Below are 18900 nucleotides of genomic sequence, written 5' to 3'. Positions count from 1 at the left end.
CAGAGAGAAGAAGATGTTTTCGTATGGCATCATGGCAGACTGGGTTTGGTCAAAAAGAAGGGCAGGCAGGTGCTGACAGAAGGCTACGGATAGCACATGTCTGAGAGCACTGAAAGAATTATCACAGTGAGGGTATTCATCACCTGAAGTGACTGGAGAAAGTTGTGAAGTGCCTCTTATAGCTTCCCTCAGCGGCTTCCCTTTGGACTTTTGGGCACATTTGAGAATACAGACTGATGAAAGTGATTCAAGGTATGGATGTCTGGTGAGCTCTGTTACTGATCTGAAGAAATACCTCAGGAAGTATTTTTAAAAATGCACTTAGTAGGTAAATAGTTTCTCTGTAAAACCAAATGAATTCAGAGAACTTTGGAAAGGGAGAATAGGCAGCTGACATTAATATGTTTGGGAAAATTCTCTGTGCAATCAAGTGCAGACCTTTAAGCTGTAATGTTATTACGTTACAGAGACTAAGGGGCTTTAATTGCGGAAAATGTCATAGATCTTGGGGGGAAAGTACCAGGCGCTCATTTAGCTGTATGGTTTGTTATTGAAGCTTTTGCATGGTGGAAGTGCACTCATGTCTATATACGGCACGTGCTGGAGCTGCATAGCATTGGGTACGACTAAATACAGTACAGTAGGCCTCTTTGTAATATCTCAATCCTCCCACTCTGCTGTTTGTATAAACCCTCTGCTATAGCTTCCAGTTTGAGCAAACATTGGTAGCTATTGTGGAGGAGAGGATTTTGTCAGTATGCACTTTTTTGAAGCCTCCCCTGCCAGGCTGACAGCTTGCATGAGTTCCCAGCACTCGCCAGGGGGGAGATGTTATAATGGCCATGTGGGACATTTTACATGAAACACCTCTTTGCCTTCCAGGTCCACGGCTGTTAAATCCCCAGTCCTACCAGCACCGCTCTGAGCTCCCTACTGGGGTCAGGGACTAAGGGTCGGAAGGCTCTGGGGGAAATCGAGGACTGCAACCTTGCAATAGAAACCCGATGGGAGGGGACATACAGCTGGGGATCCAGCTGTAGGTTATCCCTTTTTCCCCCTTCAAAGTGTTTACAGAGCGAGGGGGCCGAGAATGGGACAAGTTGCCAGAGTCCTGAGGGGGGAAGTGAAAGTGGTAATTACGTGGTGCCTTTAGGTAATGTTGCTTAACAGTCACTTTATCTGAAGTTTAATTTAAAAAAGTGTTGAGTGAGCGTGTTCTGCATGCTGTGAGGGGCTTTTGAAGTGTGCATTAGAAATATAAATCCTCTCATTTTGCACTTTAAAGCTGCAACTTGCTAAATACTGCATGAAACAATAACCAGTTTGTTCCAGATTTCCTTCACTCTGCGAGAGCCTTTGGTGATTTTTGTAGGAGCTGCCCTTTGAGTGATAATAGACGATTAACACCACAATCTGTGTTTCATGACTACGTTTGCCAGAGCATTTACGACAGGCTTTTTTTCTCATTAAGAACAAGCCTTGTGTAAATTCCATGCTGTGACCTGTGTGCTTGCATTCCCAGCGAGTACAAAGAGCTTCAAGCCATTTGAGCATTACTGCTGCTTATCAACTCGCCATGCAGTCAGGCTTATAGGAGGTAGTGTTTACACTAGAAAATAGTTTCTGCTTTGAGCGCAAAACCTAACAGGAGGGTTTAAGCTGACTGTACTCAAATCATACAAACAGGGTCAGTACGGTGAAAAGATTTCTAGAGAGGACTGCTAATCAACCCAGTCAACCAGAAGTTAACAGAGGTGAAAATGGAAATGACTCAAACTAAAATGACTTTACTTTTTTTTTTTTTTACTTTAAAAATTTTTCAACACTTAGTCGACATTTGCATCAACATGTGTTTTTCCTGGCAGTAGGATTTCACCTAGGTTTTTATGACAAGAGATGAATTTAAATTTCCCCCCTTTTTCTTACTTTTTAACGTTAGATCATGCTCAATATAATTTGGCTTAAACCTCTTAATGTTGAGGTGAAAGCAGATTTCTACAAAGTGATGCTAATTATTAAAACATCTAAAGTAAGGGACTGTATAAGTATTTACCCCTTTTAAAATGACTCAACCAATTCAACACAGGAGCAGCCACCTGGTGCTAGAAGTCCCACAATTGCTGAAACAGAGATTATCCAGTGCAGTCAGTGTGTCTCAGCAATTGTAATATAAACACACCTCTATCTGGAAGGTCCAGTCACTGTCACCAGTGAATTAGTCCTCCAGGCTATAATTACACCACGAAGACAAAATCAGTTGAGTTCCTTTTATGTTAATTCTTGTGAAAACAAAAACTAAACAAATTAAATTGACCATGATTCATTGTTGAAAAGCATTAAAAGGGGAAAACATCCAGGTGAGTGAATACTTTTTATATGCACTGTAAATAAACCTCCGGGTTTAAAAGAATGCAATGAGGTGAACCCTGTAGTCTTCCTATAAACAGTTGTGTGATTTTAGGCTGCACAGTGGTTCGGTGGTTAGCACCGTTGCCTTGCAGCTAGAAGATTCCTGGTTTGTATCCTGGCCCGGGATCTTTCTGCATGGACTTTGTATGTTCTCCCTGTACATGCGTGGGTTTTCTCCAGGTACCCTGGTTTCCTCCCACAGTCCAAAAATATGCTGAGGTTAATTGGTGATTCTAAATTGTCTGTGAATGTGAGTGTGCTTGGTGCTTGTTTGTCTCTATGTGTAGCACCGTGACAGACTGGTGACCCTGAGTCAGCTGCACTCTAACAAATTTCCCTGTAAATTCACAGTAAAGAGCTGGCAGCAAAAGTTGCCAGCAGAGCACTGTTATTCTACAGTAAACCTACCGTATCCTACAACAACAGTTTATTACTGTAAAAATATTACAGTATTATGATGTTTAGAGTTTATGCTTACAGTATATTACTGTCAGTATTTTGATGCCATTATACTGCTATTTTACTGTTTGTACTGTAATCTTCATAAACAGTTTATTACTGTAAAATTGATATCAGAGAATGTGATGATATGAAGTGATAACATTGCTGAAAACTAATGATTTAAAACTGTCACATCTCAAAATGAAAGCCCCGGGAAATAGCATAGCATAGAAATGGCTCAGAGAAGAGATGACTTTTCAACATTCAGCTTTTATTAAAACCATTTCTGTATCAAACATATTTCAAAAACTGACTTATTTAACCCATTAAATTTTAGTAACATACAATCATTTCCTCATGGTGAATAGGTTCCCATTGTGCTTGTTCTAGTTCAGGTACACTGAGTTTGGTTTCCATTTTTCCTGAACTGTAACGAAAGATATCTATATATCATTTAAATTATTTAATACTGCATTGAACACATTCAGCAGCTAACAAATTTCAAGTAATTCAAGTCTTGCAAAATAAAATCTAGAAAAAAAATTAATGATGTTTAACATGTTGTCAACAATCTGTTTAAAAATTGCACATCACATTTCAGGTACCCTGCCTTCAGAATCAGTCTTTCATAACTCATGATCATGTTCAATAAACACCAAGTTATGGAACAAACCTGGAACTGAAATATTTTCTACTGAACCTAACACAATACTGAGACTTGTTACCTTAGAATGACAGCATGAACATCTGGTTGCAGACTGGGCTTTTCCTTTGTGAAAGTGAGGTCCTGTGTGGAGAGGAGCTGTGGGTTTACATGAAGTCCCACTCAGAGTCCATCAGTCTGTTTATAAGAGTGACTACATGGGGATTCACAGTATAGATCCCTTCTTCTGGAGCAGCTTCCTGACCTCTTGGACATCACCTTCTCCTGGTTGGCCTTTGTTCCCCTCTCAGGGTTGATACCAAGGAAGCGCCTACAATGAAATGACAAAGAAAGAGTATATTAGGTGTGGTAGGCAAACATCCCTTAAACTCAGTATGGAACTCTGTCACATTCATCAAAAGAAACCAAACAAACTAACAAAAAAAAAAAAAACAGGAAACCAAAATTATTAAGCAAAACAGAGGCTTCCACTTATAACAGCTATTTATTCAGTACACATTTAAATCTAATTTTTGCAGCCATTTGCAAAACAAGCAAATTTACTTTTCCTAAGTGGAGAGAAAAGCAACATGACACATCCTACAAACTTTTTTTTAAAACTTGAAATACATGAAGGACTAAAAGTGCCAAAATTAAATAAATAAATACATCATTAAATAATTAATTAAATATGTCATTAATTAATTAAAATTGGAATTAAACATGTCATTAATTAATTAAAATTGGAATTAAATACATAAATGTGTTATTAAATATGTCATTAATTCATTAAAATAGAAATTCATTTTAGGTTAAAAAAAACAACATATATTATTATTTCACTAATTTATTAATTATTTTATGGTCCTTGTGTTGCAGGGGATCATGAATTTATTTTATCTGTCAACCTCGCCCGTCAAAGTCGGTGGGCGGATCCTAACACCTGATTGGTTACCCTGCACATCATGTCAAGGCAAATCGATTCCAGGTAATGGATTGATGCAGAGCTTGTGAACACATTCCGATACACTGGGTGGCGCTATTCACCTCTACGTTGGTTTGGATTAAACAAAACTTTATTGGCAACCGCTAAAGACTCGGTCCTCTACCCCAAATGTTGATACAGCGCGGTGCAAGACAAAATTTCCTTTAGCATTTCCTTTAGCACCTACTCGGCGCGGCACGGCTCGCCACTACTGTACTGGACTCGGCTTAGTTGTTTTTCCATCACATTGAGTACCACCTCATCGTGGGTGGAGTCGTCATAGCACGGCGGACCGAAAGTCCCTTACCGTCATTTGTGTGCGACACAAACGCAACACAACAACAGACATGGAGGCGATGGTTCACCTGCGGCTCGGTCTGTGGCTTTCTGTCAGATTCAAAGTAATAGAAGAGTCGGAGAAAGCTGAGAGCGGCGAGTGGAAACACTGAGGAGACACACAGGAGAGTTTGGGAGACGAGCAGCAGTATCAAGTTGAAGACAAGAGGATATGAACTATGATATGAGGGTAAGCTAATGCTAGTTCGCTAGCTATCGTATATTAGTCCTGTGAACAACCCTGTAATGGCTGCAGTTTATCGCTATTAGGTATTAAAATATGTACGTTAGGTAGAGTTGGCAAGATATTCACAGATTCGGATTCCGGCATCAATAACTCATGAGATATACGCTGTAAAATCATAAACAATGCGTCTTTCCCATCGTTGTAAGCTAGACAATGTGCTACAAGGCCAGTTATATCAAAAGTCGCTGTCTTTCAAGCTGCAGAAATAACATTGATGTCAATGAACAGCTGGCTGTGCAACGAGTGAACAGGGACCGTCTGCAAATAGCAAAACCACTGCAACAGCGAAGAGAGACAAATATTCAATTACTGAACTCTTATATACTGTAGTGTCACCAACATTATTGGAGCCATCAGTTGGCTCCTGCTGGTCATACTACAACTCTTGGTTTGATACTAAATACAAAATCTGAATTTTAAGGAATTTTCATTGTTTTAGTATTGTTTTATTAATAATGAAACTCAATAACTTCACTCTTATATACTGTAGTGTCACCAAAAATCACTGGAGCCATCAGTTGGCTCCTGCTGGTCATACTACAGCTCTTGGTGTGACACTAAATTTAAAAAAATCAGAATTTTAAGGAATTTTTATTATTTTATTATTATTTTTTTAGTCATAAAATTCCATAACTTCACTCTTATATACTGTAGTGTCACCAAAAATCACTGGAGCCATCAGTTGGCTCCTGCTGGTCATACTACAACTCTTGGTTTGGTAATAAATTAAAAATCTGAATTTTAAGGATTTTTTTTTTATTTTCTTATTATTTTATTAGTAATAAAATTCAATAATTTCCCTCTTATGTACTGCAGAAAGATTAAACTCTGTCTAACTATCAGGTGGCTCCTGTTGATCATACTACAACTCTTGGTTTGATATTTAACTATTTTTCATGATTTTAAGGATTTTTTTTAAATTAGTAATGAAATTTATGTTATATATCTCAAATATTTTTTGTTGTAACAGATAAAAGTGCTCATCCATTTTTTTGGTAGATTGTGGAACATTAATAACCAAAAGTAACTGAATTTTATTTTATTTGGGTTGTTTATTGCCATGTGAAGTTGTGCACACTATTTAGTGTGCATGCTTGTGTGTGAAGTTTAAGGATTATCAGTAAATTAGCTTTGATGGCTCTTCTCTTGATGTATGTGGTGCTATATTTTTAGATCCACAATGCACCTGTTTGTCCAAATACAGACCTGATCAAAATCTTAAGACCAGTTGAAAAATAGCTAGAATTTACCTTTTGCACATTTGGATCTTAATGAGGTTTTAAGTAGAGCTACAATATGCAAAAGCAAGAAGGGGGAGTGAGACAAAAAGCACTTTGAAAAAGTAATTTATTGAAAACAACAAGTAAACTGAAATAGGCTGTTTATCAGCTGATCAAAAGTTTAAGACCATCGCTCAAAAAATTACAAAAAACTCTCCAAACCAGAACAAAAAATTTTCTCAGTAGGACTCAGTAATGAGTAGCTCTACCGTTCTTGTTAATCACTTCAAAAATTCGTTTGGGCATGCTTGATGCGAGTGTTTCAACTGGTCTTAAGATTTTGATCAGGTTTGTACATGATACTGAATAGTAATGGAACTTGGAATCCTCACCAAAGAGAGGATCAGATAACACCAATATACCAAACTAAACTGTTTAGACTGTCTCCTCAAGTACTGACGATTGGGAAGAAAGACAATAAGATACCTTCTTACAAGGCTGCAGCGTTAACTGATTCATTTAAACCATAATGTTAAACAGCTAATAATATTTTCCAAGTTAAGGACTGTACGGACAATACGTGGAAGAAAAAACCTGAAGGTATGATCAGTAGGACCCTTTGATGGTTGGATGGAGTTTATTTTTTCTGCAATGTATAATAGTAAAGTGATTGGATTTTATTTACGACAAAAATTCCTTAAAATTCAGATTTTGTTTTAAAATATCAAACTAAGGGTTGTAGTATGACAATCAGGAGCCAACTGATGGCTCCAGTGAATTTGATGACACTACAGTACATAAGAGTGAAGTTATCGAATTGTATTACTAATAAAAATAATAATAAAATGTATTGAAATTATGAAAAAATGTTTTTATATCAAACCAAGAGTTGTAGTATGACCAGTAGGAGTCAATTGATGGCTCCAGTGATTTTGGTGACAATACAATGTATAAAAGTGAAGTTATTGAATATTATTACCAATAAAAATTCCTTAAAATTCAGATTTTGTACTTAATATCAAACCAAGTGTCGTAGTATGACCAGTAGCAGTCAATTGATGGCTCCAGTGATTTTGGTGACAATACAATGTATAAGAGTGAAGTTATTGACTTTTATTACCAATAAAAATTCCTTAAAATTCAGATTTTTAATTTATTACCAAACCAAAAAATGTCATAGTATAGCATGACACTCTATAAACATCATAGTATAGCATGTCACTCAAAAAACGTCATAGTATAGCATATCGCTCTAAAAACGTCATCGTATAGCATGTCGCTCTAAAAATGTCATAGTATAGCCTTTGGTCCAAAAAATGTCATAGTATAGCAAGTCGCTCTAAAAACGTCATAGTATAGCCTTTGGTCCAAAAAACATCATAGTATAGCATGTTGCTCTAAAAACGTCATAGTATAGCCTTTGGTCCAAAAAACGTCATAGTATAGCATGTCGCTCTAAAAACGTCATAGTATAGCCTTTGGTCCAAAAAATGTCATCGTATAGCATGTCGCTCTATAAACATCATAGTATAGCATGTCACTCAGAAAACGTCATAGTATAGCCTTTGGTCCAAAAAACATCATAGTATAACATGTCGCTCTAAAAACGTCATCGTATAGCATGTCATTCAAAAAACATCATAGTATAGCATGTCGCTCTAAAAACGTCATAGTATAGCATGTCGCTCTAAAAACGTCATAGTATAGCATGTCGCTCTAAAAACGTCATAGCATAGCATGTCATTCAACAAAACGTCATAGTATAGCCTTTGGTCTAAAAACGTCATAGTATAGCATGTCGTCCAAAAAAACGTCATAGTATAGCATGTCGCTCTAAAAACGTCATAGTATAGCATGTCGCTCTAAAAACATCATAGTATAGCATGTCGTCCAAAAAATCGTCATAGCATAACATCCATCCATCCATTATCTATACACCGCTTAATCCTCACTAGGGTCGCGGGGGGGGCTGGAGCCTATCCCAGCTGACTTAGGGTGAAGGCAGGGGACACCCTGGACAGGTCGCCAGTCTGTCGCAGGGCCACATATATAGACAAACAAGCACTCTCACATTCACACCTACGGGCAATTTAGAGTAATCAATTAACCTCAGCATATTTTTGGACTGTGGGAGGAAGCCGGAGTACCCGGAGAGAACCCACGCATGCACAGGGAGAACATGCAAACTCCATGCAGAAAGATCCCAGGAAAGCCGGGACGCGAACCAGGGACCTTCTTGCTGCAAGGCGAAAGTGCTAACCACTACGCCACTATGCAGCCCCATAGCATAACATGTCGTCCAAAAAACATCATAGTATGGCATGTCGTCCAAAAAACATCATAATATAGCATGTCGCTCTAAAAACGTCATAGTATAGCATGTCGCTCTAAAAACGTCATAGTATAGCATGTCGCTCTAAAAACGTCATAGTATAGCATGTGGCTCTAAAAACGTCATAGTATAACATGTGGCTCTAAAAACGTCATAGTATAGCATGTCGCTCTAAAAACGTCATAGTATAACATGTCGCCCAAAAAACGTCATAGTATAGCATGTCACTCTTGAAACGTCACAGTATAGCATGTCGCTCTGAAAACGTCATAGTATAGCATGTTGCTCTAAAACTGTCATTGTATAGCATGTGGCTCAAAAAACGTCATAGTATAGCATGTCGTTCAAAAAACATCATAGTATAGCATGTCGCCCAAAAAATGTCACAGTATAGCATGTTGCTCTAAAAACGTCACAGTATAGCATGTCGCTCTTGAAACGTCACAGTATAGCATGTCGCTCTTGAAACGTCACAGTATAGCATGTCGCTCTAAAAACGTCATAGTATAGCATGTCGCTCTGAAAATGTCATAGTATAGCATGTCGCCCAAAAAACGTCATAGTAGAGCATGTTGTCCAAAAAACGTCATCGTATAGCATGTCGCTCTTGAAACGTCATAGTATAGCATGTCGCTCTAGAAACGTCATAGTATAGCATGTCGCTCTAAAAACGTCATAGTATAGCATGTTGCTCTAAAAACGTCATATTATAGCATGTCGCTCTTCAAATGTCATAGTATAGCATGTGGCTCAAAAAACGTCACAGTATAGCATGTCACCCAAAAAACGTCATAGCATAGCATGTCGCTCTAAAAACATCATACTCTAGCATGTCCCTGTTAAAACGTCATAGTATAGCCTTTGGTCCAAAAAACGTCATAGTATAGCATGTCGTCCAAAGAACATCATAGTATAGTAAGTCCCTCTTAAAACGTCATCGTATAGTAAGTCGCTCTTAAAATGTCATAGTCTAGCATATCGCTTTTGAAACGTCACAGTATAGCATGTCGCCCAAAAAATGTCATAGCATAGCATGTGGCTCAAAAAACGTCATAGTATAGCATGGCGCTCTAAAAACGACATAGTATAGCATGTCACTCTAAAAACCTCATAGTTTAGCCTTTGGTCCAAAAAACGTCATAGTATAGCATGTCGCTCTAAAAACGTCATCGTATAGCATGTCGCTCTAAAAACGTCATTGTATAGCATGTCGCCCAAAAAACGTCACAGTATAGCATGTCGTCCAAAAAACGTCATCGTATAGCATGTCGCTCTTGCAATGTCACAGCATAGCGTGTTGCTCTAAAAATGTCATGCTATAGCATGTTGATCTAAAAACGTCATAGTATAGCATGTCGCTCTAAAAACGTCATAGTATAGCATGTCGCTCTAAAAACGTCATAGTATAGCATGTCGCTCTAAAAACGTCATAGTATAGCATGTCGCTCAAAAAACGTCATAGTATAGCATGTCGCTCTAAAAACGTCATAGTATAGCCTTTGGTCCAAAAAACGTCATAGTATAGCATGTCACTCTAAAAATGTCATAGTATAGCCTTTGGTCCACAAAACGTTGTTTTGTCCTGGCTGTCTGAAGTAGATGAGGAGCAACACCAAAACAGTCCAAATGCTGGTTTCCAGAGGATTAGACGAGTATTTATTTGAAAGAGGAAGTTTACAACAACACAACATGTGAGGGGGTTAAAAGCAAATGGGTGTTAGTAAAATAAAAATAAATAAACAGAACTGAAAGTGAACTTCATGTTGACATTGATGGGCATTCTAACCAGGAACAAAGTAAAAGATAATCAATACGAAAAAAAAACTCTTCCTGTTCACCTCTTCAAGCCCAAAAACACACCGCAGTAGCAGCCTAAACTAAAACTACCAATGGTTTCCTGTTTTCCTTTCTGAACAATTCAAAGGTCCCTCTCTATCTCCCCACACATCCACCAACCACTGGAACACATCTCCAAAAGATCTGCCGGGCCCGCTCAGGCTTCCCCTCAGAAGAAGTCACACCAGATGAAGGAGCCTTTTGAGAGGCAGCTGACATCGTGATTGGACTGTACTTTGGTCTGTTCCATATCCAGCTTCAGCTCCAGAGGACGGCAGGCCGGGACGAAGTCAACAGGAGGCCGGTGTGGACGAAGGCATGCAGCGTGAGTACAATCCAGAAAACAACAGAGAGGTGTGCAGTGGCCCAGGGCCAGAACAAACAGAGTAGCATCGTATGTCTCTGAGAAAATATCATAGTATAGCCCTTTGGTATGAAAAAACGCCATCTATACATCGTATATTGTACAAATAAGTCAAAGGAAAGAGAACATACATTGTAGAATTGTAGTAATTGTGGGCTGGACTGATTTTCTGATTAAAGTATTTTTTATTTTTTTACTGATTTACGGTAATAAATACATTTAAAAATGGTGCTACTTTGGCTCTGAATCTTTATCTACCTGTGGTCGCTCTTGACTTCTGGAGTGATTTGATTGTTATACGTCACGAATAAAACTCCTTTAACTTAACATCTGTAAACAAAACAAAAACGTATCAACAAAGTTTTCTAATAAAGTTTGTGTTCTTGTAAGTTTAACTCCAAGATTTTAAATACTTTCATTTACTGCAAATGAATATCCAAATGAATATCCTCCAAATGTCTCACAAATAATCAATATCAGCCTTAAAAACCCACAAAACACCCCTCTATACTCGACCACACTTAGTACAGTCCGGTTCCCCCTTCTATAAATCTGCTTGGAATCTTCCACTTCCTGTTTGTCAAAGTGGCCCTCTACCTGGACAGGTTTTGTTGGAGCTCATGCAGCAAACATTTTGGGTAACTGCACTTTAATATGGATGGATGACACTGAATTAGAGTCTGTTTTAATGACACTGAGTTAAGATGTGTAGCTCTGTCATTAAATAGTAAATTATTTCTCAGAATTCACAGAGGAAAGTCTGAAATGTTTGCTAGGTTAGCGTCCCACATGTACTTTGGCTCAGCTAAAGCTAACTCTCTCCAACTTCTGGATCTCTTGAGTTGCTTGTTGTTAAAATATCTTGCTGTAGGTGCTGAAGCTCAGAAAGTCTGAGATGTTTGTTCAAAATAAGCTCATTCTCAAGTCTTATCTAAACTGTCCTCTTTTGTTTGAACTTTCCCTAAACTTAGGAGTTAATGACAGAGCAGCACATTCAGACTCATTTATGTAGTGATTAAACTTCAGTGTCATTCATTGATGTTAAAGTGCAGTTTTTCAAATGTTTGTTGCACATGCTCCCGACCAAACCAGTCCAGGTGGAAGACGATGTGAAGAGAAAGCTCCAGAGGATGAATATCACACATTTACATTGGAAATTAATGTCCTTTAATTAGACATTGTCATGCAAAAGTTGGATTTCCCTTTAATGATGTTTAAATCTTTGTTGAGTGTTTTGTTGATGTTTGTTTCTAAATGTTTTTTGACACTCGGCCCCAAAGATTAAAACCTTCTACGGCTCACAAGCTGCAACAATTCACACATTATCAACTATCTTTCTGACTAAACTAAGATAAAAAGTGAAAAACTGCCTGATTCCTGCATCATGAATGTAAATCTTTTTGGTTTTTATGACAGTAAACTGAATATATTTGGGTTTGACATTTTATAAACCAAAACAAGAAATGAATTACTGGAGAAAACAATCAACAGATTAATGGACAAAGAAAATGTGTTTTCCAACATATATGGCTGAATTACTCCAACATTACAAGATACATACAATTTGAATTCAATTTTATTTATATAACGCCAAATACAGGTCAAATTGTCTCAAGACACTTTATATTTTTTGTATGACAAAGAAATTTAAACCTCTTGACTAATCCAATTTATTACTTGGTTTTTAAGAGACTAATCAACAACTAAAATAACTTTCTCCACTAAAACTAATAAACATGAGGTCAAATAGAAGGAACAGTTTTAAATACTGCAGTCCCACAATGACAAGAATAAAGTTTGTCAACAAAAACTAAATCTGCTGGTGGATTCCATTAAAGTCCTAATAAAGGATAATAAAGTGTGATACTAAAGGTTTGTGGTGCTAAAAATGTCAGTAAAGATATCAAGTTGAACATCTGGATGGAGGTTGATAAAAGTTGACCTTTCATTTCTCTGGAGCCGACTCCATGGATTTTATGGATGGTGGTTAAAGACCTGCTCTTCTAGTCGTCTTCCTTCTAGTCGCTGTAAAAAGTCAGTCCATCCTGACTGACTTCAACATCTCTTCATGACAGCTTGTTCTGCCTCCGACCTCGTGGAAACTCCAGAAACTCGGGAAAACCCATGGAGACTCGAAGAACTCGTGGAGACTCGAAGAACTCGTCGGGCGGGGGAAGGTGTGGTGGGTGGTGGGGGAGTAGAGGGGGGAGGCCGCCACCCACCTCCCCGCCTACTCTCCGCCCTGACTCCACCCAGACTCCGCCTTGGCTCTGCCCATGTGGTCACTTCACGAACTACGATGCCAAAGGGACGACGAATTTATTTCTTTTCATCTGATCTGTAGCTCAGTGAGTTAAGGATTTGCCTATGGAGCTGCAGGTCGCTGGTTCAAGACCAGACACTTCTTAAATTTTTATCAAAATCCTGACAAAGACAAAGAAAGAAAATTGCCAGTGGTGGGTCTCGAACCTGCGACCTTCCAGTTGGTAGTCTGTCTTCTTATCCCCTGAGCTATTCGCTCAGATACTAATTCTTCTTTTTTTTGCGCATTTATCATCTATTTTTTGACGTTTTCGAGTTCTTTTTTTAACTTGATTCTCGACTCCACCGTTTTTCTCAGGAGGTTGGACTTCAGCCTTTGTGCTGGAGGGTTGAACCTTCAGTTCCAAGACTTTCCAAAGCCTCCACACCTCCCGAGTCCTTAGGACCTGAGCGTTCACACAGTCTGAGGGCTGATATTTTCTCAGTCCCACAGTAGTTCTCTGTTAGACTGAACTTTCAGACAGTCCAAGGACTGATATCTTCTAAGTTCCTGAGTACTTCTCTGTTAGTTTGAACCTTCAGACAGCCTGAGGGCTGAAATTTTCTAAGTCCCACAGTAGTTCTCTGTTAGACTGAACTTTCAGACAGTCCAAGGACTGATATCTTCAAAGTTCCTGAGTAGTTCTCTGTTAGTTTGAACCTTTCCACAGTCTGAGGACTGAAATCTTAAAAGTTCTTGAGTAGTTCTCTGTTAGTTTGAACCTTCAGACAGTCTGAGGACTGAAGTTTTAAAGTTTCTCAGTACTTCTCTGTTAGTTTGAACTTTATGGTTAACAGAAGCCTTAAAACTTGTGACCATGAGTCTTGATTTCACATTTAGACCATCCGAGTTCTTCTCAGACCTTCACCTGTGGGTTTTTTAGAAATCCTCAACAAACTTTGATTCTCTTCACTGAACAGTAAAGTTTGTGGCGATCAGAAGGTGACATTAGTTTGATAAATCCCTTCAACTACTAGTAGACTTTATCTGGAAAGCAGTTTTCTGAAATTAGTTCTTAGTAAATCTATCCACAATCAAACCAAGAACATAGAAAGAGGAAATGTTTGAAGGAACAACTTGTTTTCGTTTCAGACTAGAAAATGCTTTAATACCTTTATCTGTTTTTGCTCTTTTTGATCGTTTTGTCTCTTCTGTTTAATTTGATCTTCTAAAGTCTAACTGGTGTCTTTTCAAATGTTTTGTCTTTAGTTTGATTCTTCTTAAATGTTTAGTTTTGCTCTTTCCTCACCTTTTATTCTTTTCTAATGTCTGATTTGATTTCCAAATATTTTGTCTTGTTAAGGTTTAATTGTTGTTTTTTCAAATGTTTTATCGGCTTGTTTGAAAAATTTCCTTTTCTTTCCCAATGTTTAATTTTTCGATTAAATCTTTAAGGTTTTTCTTTTTAAATGTTTTACCACCTTCTAATGTTTTTCTTTTTAAATGCTTCATTGTATTTTCTGTTTAATTCCTATTTAAAGTTTTATTGTCTTTAAGATTTAATTTTCTAATTCAATGTTTTGTCATTTTAAAGGTTTAATAATCTAATTTAATGTTTTGTATTTTTTAAAAAATGTTTAATATTCTTCTTGTTTAATTTTATTTTCTAGATGTTTAATTATCTAAAATATTTCATCTTTAATGTTTGATATTTTGTTCAGAACATTTTGTTTAGAACATTTTGTTTAATTTCATAATTACATGTTTTGCATCTTCTGTTTAATTATTTAATTAAAGATTTTGTTTAATATAATTGTATTTAATGTTTAATTTTCTTTTTAAAAGTTTTGTTGTATTAAACGTTTTTTCCTTTGATTCATTGCTTTTTAAAAATGTAGTTTATTTCTTTAATCTTTTCTTTCTGTCAAGATTTTAACCTCAACCTTAGAAATGAAACAAACCCTTAAATCACAATGAAAATGCTTCTGTTGTCACAATCATGAGTTAGTCAGTTATTCAGTTTATCAATTCAGCTTTATTTGTTTAGCACCTTTCACACAGATGACAAAACTAAACAAGCAAAGAGAAAAAACTATGCCAAAACTATGATTAAAACTCAAAAACATAAAAAAAAAGATTTAACATCGTAATAAAACGTGTCCAGGGGATGGAGGGAGTTTATTGAAGTCTTCTTGGGCTCACATGGCAAATCATTTAAAATATAAACTTGATATTCAGTCTAAGGAAACTGGAAACTGCAGACTGACAGAAGAACCAACTATATCTCCTGTTTTCTCCTTTAATCAGTTGACTCTTCTTGTGCTTTCAGACCAAAGAACTACAGACTCTTCACAACCTGCTCAAACTCTTGGTACAGGACCTCACCACACGGGTCAAGAAGGTTTCTGTCTCATTTCTACTCTGAAGCTCACCTTCTCCTGCTCAAACTGCTGACAAATGTTTCTGCTGCTCTAAAGTCTGGTCTCCAGAACTTCCTAAAAATGCTCAGAGTCTCTTCTGCTGCAGGTTGCTTTGTAGAACTGTTCCAGAAAACCTCACTAAACCACATGGAGGGGCCTCAAGATAGTCGTCCAAATGAAACCATACAAAAACCAAACTAGTACAACCCAAACGCTAAAGTCTCCTGCAGCCTACCAGAGAACCTCTGAGAACAGAGAATCAGGACAGGAACTCTTACCTTCTGGACAACCAACGTTGGTTCACGAACAAGAATACAGAATGTGTCTGACCAAAAACCTCTAAAGACTCACTACAGCCAAGATAAAGACACAACTCAGCTGTACCAAATCCACTAATCACTGCACACATTAGCACCATGTGCTAACTGTGGGTAAAGAACCACATTTACCAAGACAACTATCCAGTACAAAGCCTAAAACACACCAAGAAACACATTAAAGATGATTTTACTGCTGGAAGCTGCAAGCTAACGCCTAAAGAACAGACTAAAGCAACGGAGTCAAACCCGGTTCAGTGGTGAACAGAAGCAGAGGAAATGTTTGTCTGCAGCTAAATAAAGCAGGAAGACACTGAGCTGCTCAGGTGTTCCTGATAACACCAAGCAGCCACCTGGACAGCCAATAGGAACACAGCTTCCTGGAAGTCCAGAGGGCTGGGTTAGTAAAGGAAATTTAGTTTAAAGTTGAGACAGAAAGTTAACAAAAAGTTGAAAACCACCTTCTGATCCCTGAAATCTGAGTTTTCACACAAATACGCCTGAACATGTCAAACTGATTTCATAGTAGAACCATCATTGTAAAAACGTCATAGTATGGTGTGTTGCTCAAAAAACATTAGGACCCGATTGTCTAGGGTCACCGAGGAGCAACACAAAAACAGGACAAACGCTGGTTTCCAGGGGGTTAGGCAGGTATTTATTTGAAAGAGTAAGTTTACAACAACACAACATGTGAGCAGAACAATCACAAAGTCTGTCTTTAGTTCAGCTGAAAATATTAGCTTTTGTCTTTTTTTATTGACCAAACTTTTCAGGAAGTAGATGAAGAATAATTAAAGCTCTCATGTAAAAGTCCAACTTATTTTGGATCCTTGTGGAGAGTTTAATCTTAGAGTTTGTAAAGCTGTTGAGTTTTTAGAGTCACATGGATTGTTTTGACATTTAATAACCGAGTCCTGAAATAAAATTACAGTTGTGGATTTCTGTCATTTAGTCTGGACTAAACAAATAACAGCAGCATAAATCTCAAACGTCATTATGAGGAGTCTGGATTGAGGTTTCTCACTTGATAATGATCAAAACATGAAATTTAGGTTGATTTAAAGGAATATTCCACCTTAAATCTTTGAATGTTGACCTAAAAGGTTGGTTTCAGGAAGTATTCCACCTACAAGGTCCTCAAACATCCACCTTAAAGGAACATTCCACCAAAAATCCTTGGACATGCACCTAAAATGTTGGTTTAACCGAGTATTCCATCCTAAACATCCTTAAATGTAGACTAAAAGACGGTTTGGAAGAAAATTCCACCTAAAATCCTCCAATGTAGACCTAAAAGGTGAGTTTAATGGTATATTCCACCTAAAATTCACTACTGTAGACCTTGGAGGTTGGTCTGATGGTATATTCCACCCAACATCCTTGAACATAAACTTAAAAAGTTTGTTCAAAGGAATATTCCACCTAAAATCCTTCAATGTAGACCAAAAAATCTTGGTGTAAAGGAGTATTCCACCTTAAATGTAGACCTAAAGGATGGTTTGGAGTAATATTCTACTCTAAAATCTTCCAATGTAGACCTAAAAGGTTGATCTGATGGTATATTCTACCCAACATCCTGGAACATTTACCTAAAAGGTTGGTTTAATGGTATATTCCCAGAAGAACCCTTGAACATCAGGCTTAATGGTATATTCCACCCAAAATACTTGTACATATACCAAGAAGTCAGTGTAAAGGAAATGTAGACCTAAAAGGATTGTTTAAAGGAATATTTAAACAATTATTTTCATTATTTAATAATCTGTTATCAGTCAGAACCCTGGCAAACTTATTTTCATCAGTTTTTTTAGTGGAAGTCACAAATAAAGGAGCTCTTGGTTTTTCCCAGCGTTAGTGAGTCCAAAGCTGCTGTTTCAACACAGAACGTTCACATGCATCCACAAACCTCTCAGCACTCAAACACCCACAGACAGGAGGCCGGCTGGACCGAGGCTCGGCGGCGTCCTCAGACCCACGAGTCGGGGAGTCGGTGAACTTGTTGGTCCGGTTTGAAGGCCTCCGTGTGGTCCAGTAGAAGTCCACGTAGTCGGTGTTGGCTTTGAACCGCAGCGACTGGCCTCCATCAGGTGGACCAGGCTCGTCCTCGTAGGGCTCCTCCTGTAGCCTTGAGGGACCACAGGAACATTCAGTAGCTGTTGGAGTTCTTCCTGTCAGGCTCGTGGTAGAACGGCTCTGAAGAATCTTGTACTTGTCTTATCTGGAACAATCTAACAGCCTAAACTGTTAACAGCGGTGTAAAGAAGCAAACACACAGGCATAGATTAGGACTCAAACTAGATTTATTTTAGAAAACAAATCAACTTAGAGGCATTTGTTCACACATGTGGCTGAATAGGAGACCGTCCAATCAGATTCGAGGTCCTCACTCTGTAGGTTGGTTGGTTGGTGAGACTCTTGGACCTCCATCAGCTGACGTGGATGTTTGATGGTCTTCCTCTCTAGTGCCAGATGATTCATCCATGAATTCAGCAGCTACAGACTGAAATGAAGCTCATGCTGCCGTTATTGAATTCCTGTTCCAGATCAAATGTTCAGAGCTCAACTTGAATGCATGCCGTCTGCTGTCTGATAGTTTTTCTCATTGTAGTCTTCAATAAAGTCTTTTTCCTCATGTAAGGATGTGGTGAGACTCTTTCTCAGTCTCTGCAGACGTCCCTCATTGTGCATCTCCAGAGAAGAAACAGAAAAACTGGTCACTGCTTCAGCATCACAAACGCTCTCCAGCATTGAGAGTGTTTTAGGAATTAATTCATTGTGTTGTGAACTTTGAAGGAGCAGAAACTTTACAGCTGCCAAAGATATGAGCTCCAATTCTGGATGTTTTAGGAAATGAAGTTCATCAAATGAACACTTGATTTTTGCTGATAACACTCATTAAATTACTGAAGAAATCCAACATAAAAACCTGTAAACTCACAGGCAGCTTTTGTTAAAGTTTGTCTATAATTCTATCATCATGTTCTGGAACCAGGACTCTGCAGAAGTTCCTTCAAACAGATACTTGTGTGTTTCTATTTAAGGCCTCAGGTTTGAACGTACAGCAGAGGATTAGAAAGGAGTGATTTTAATATTTAAATCAGTCCA

The 18900-nt window shown here is 37.9% G+C and overlaps 1 long non-coding RNA gene across 1 annotated transcript in view; it reads left to right on the top strand.

Annotated features, from left to right (window-relative positions):
- Positions 1 to 4383: 4383 nt before the first annotated feature.
- The window catches only part of LOC129350690 (uncharacterized), a 35252-nt gene continuing 20735 nt past the window's right edge, over positions 4384 to 18900 (top strand). Inside the window, exon 1 of the long non-coding RNA XR_008604174.1 lies at positions 4384 to 5004. This is a non-coding gene — a long non-coding RNA (uncharacterized LOC129350690). The remainder of the gene's footprint in view (positions 5005 to 18900) is intronic.

This window comes from Amphiprion ocellaris, chromosome 15 (genome assembly GCF_022539595.1).
Source record: "Amphiprion ocellaris isolate individual 3 ecotype Okinawa chromosome 15, ASM2253959v1, whole genome shotgun sequence".
NCBI classification, from domain to species: domain Eukaryota; kingdom Metazoa; phylum Chordata; class Actinopteri; family Pomacentridae; genus Amphiprion; species Amphiprion ocellaris.
This window is presented reverse-complemented; position numbering and strand designations above follow the sequence as displayed.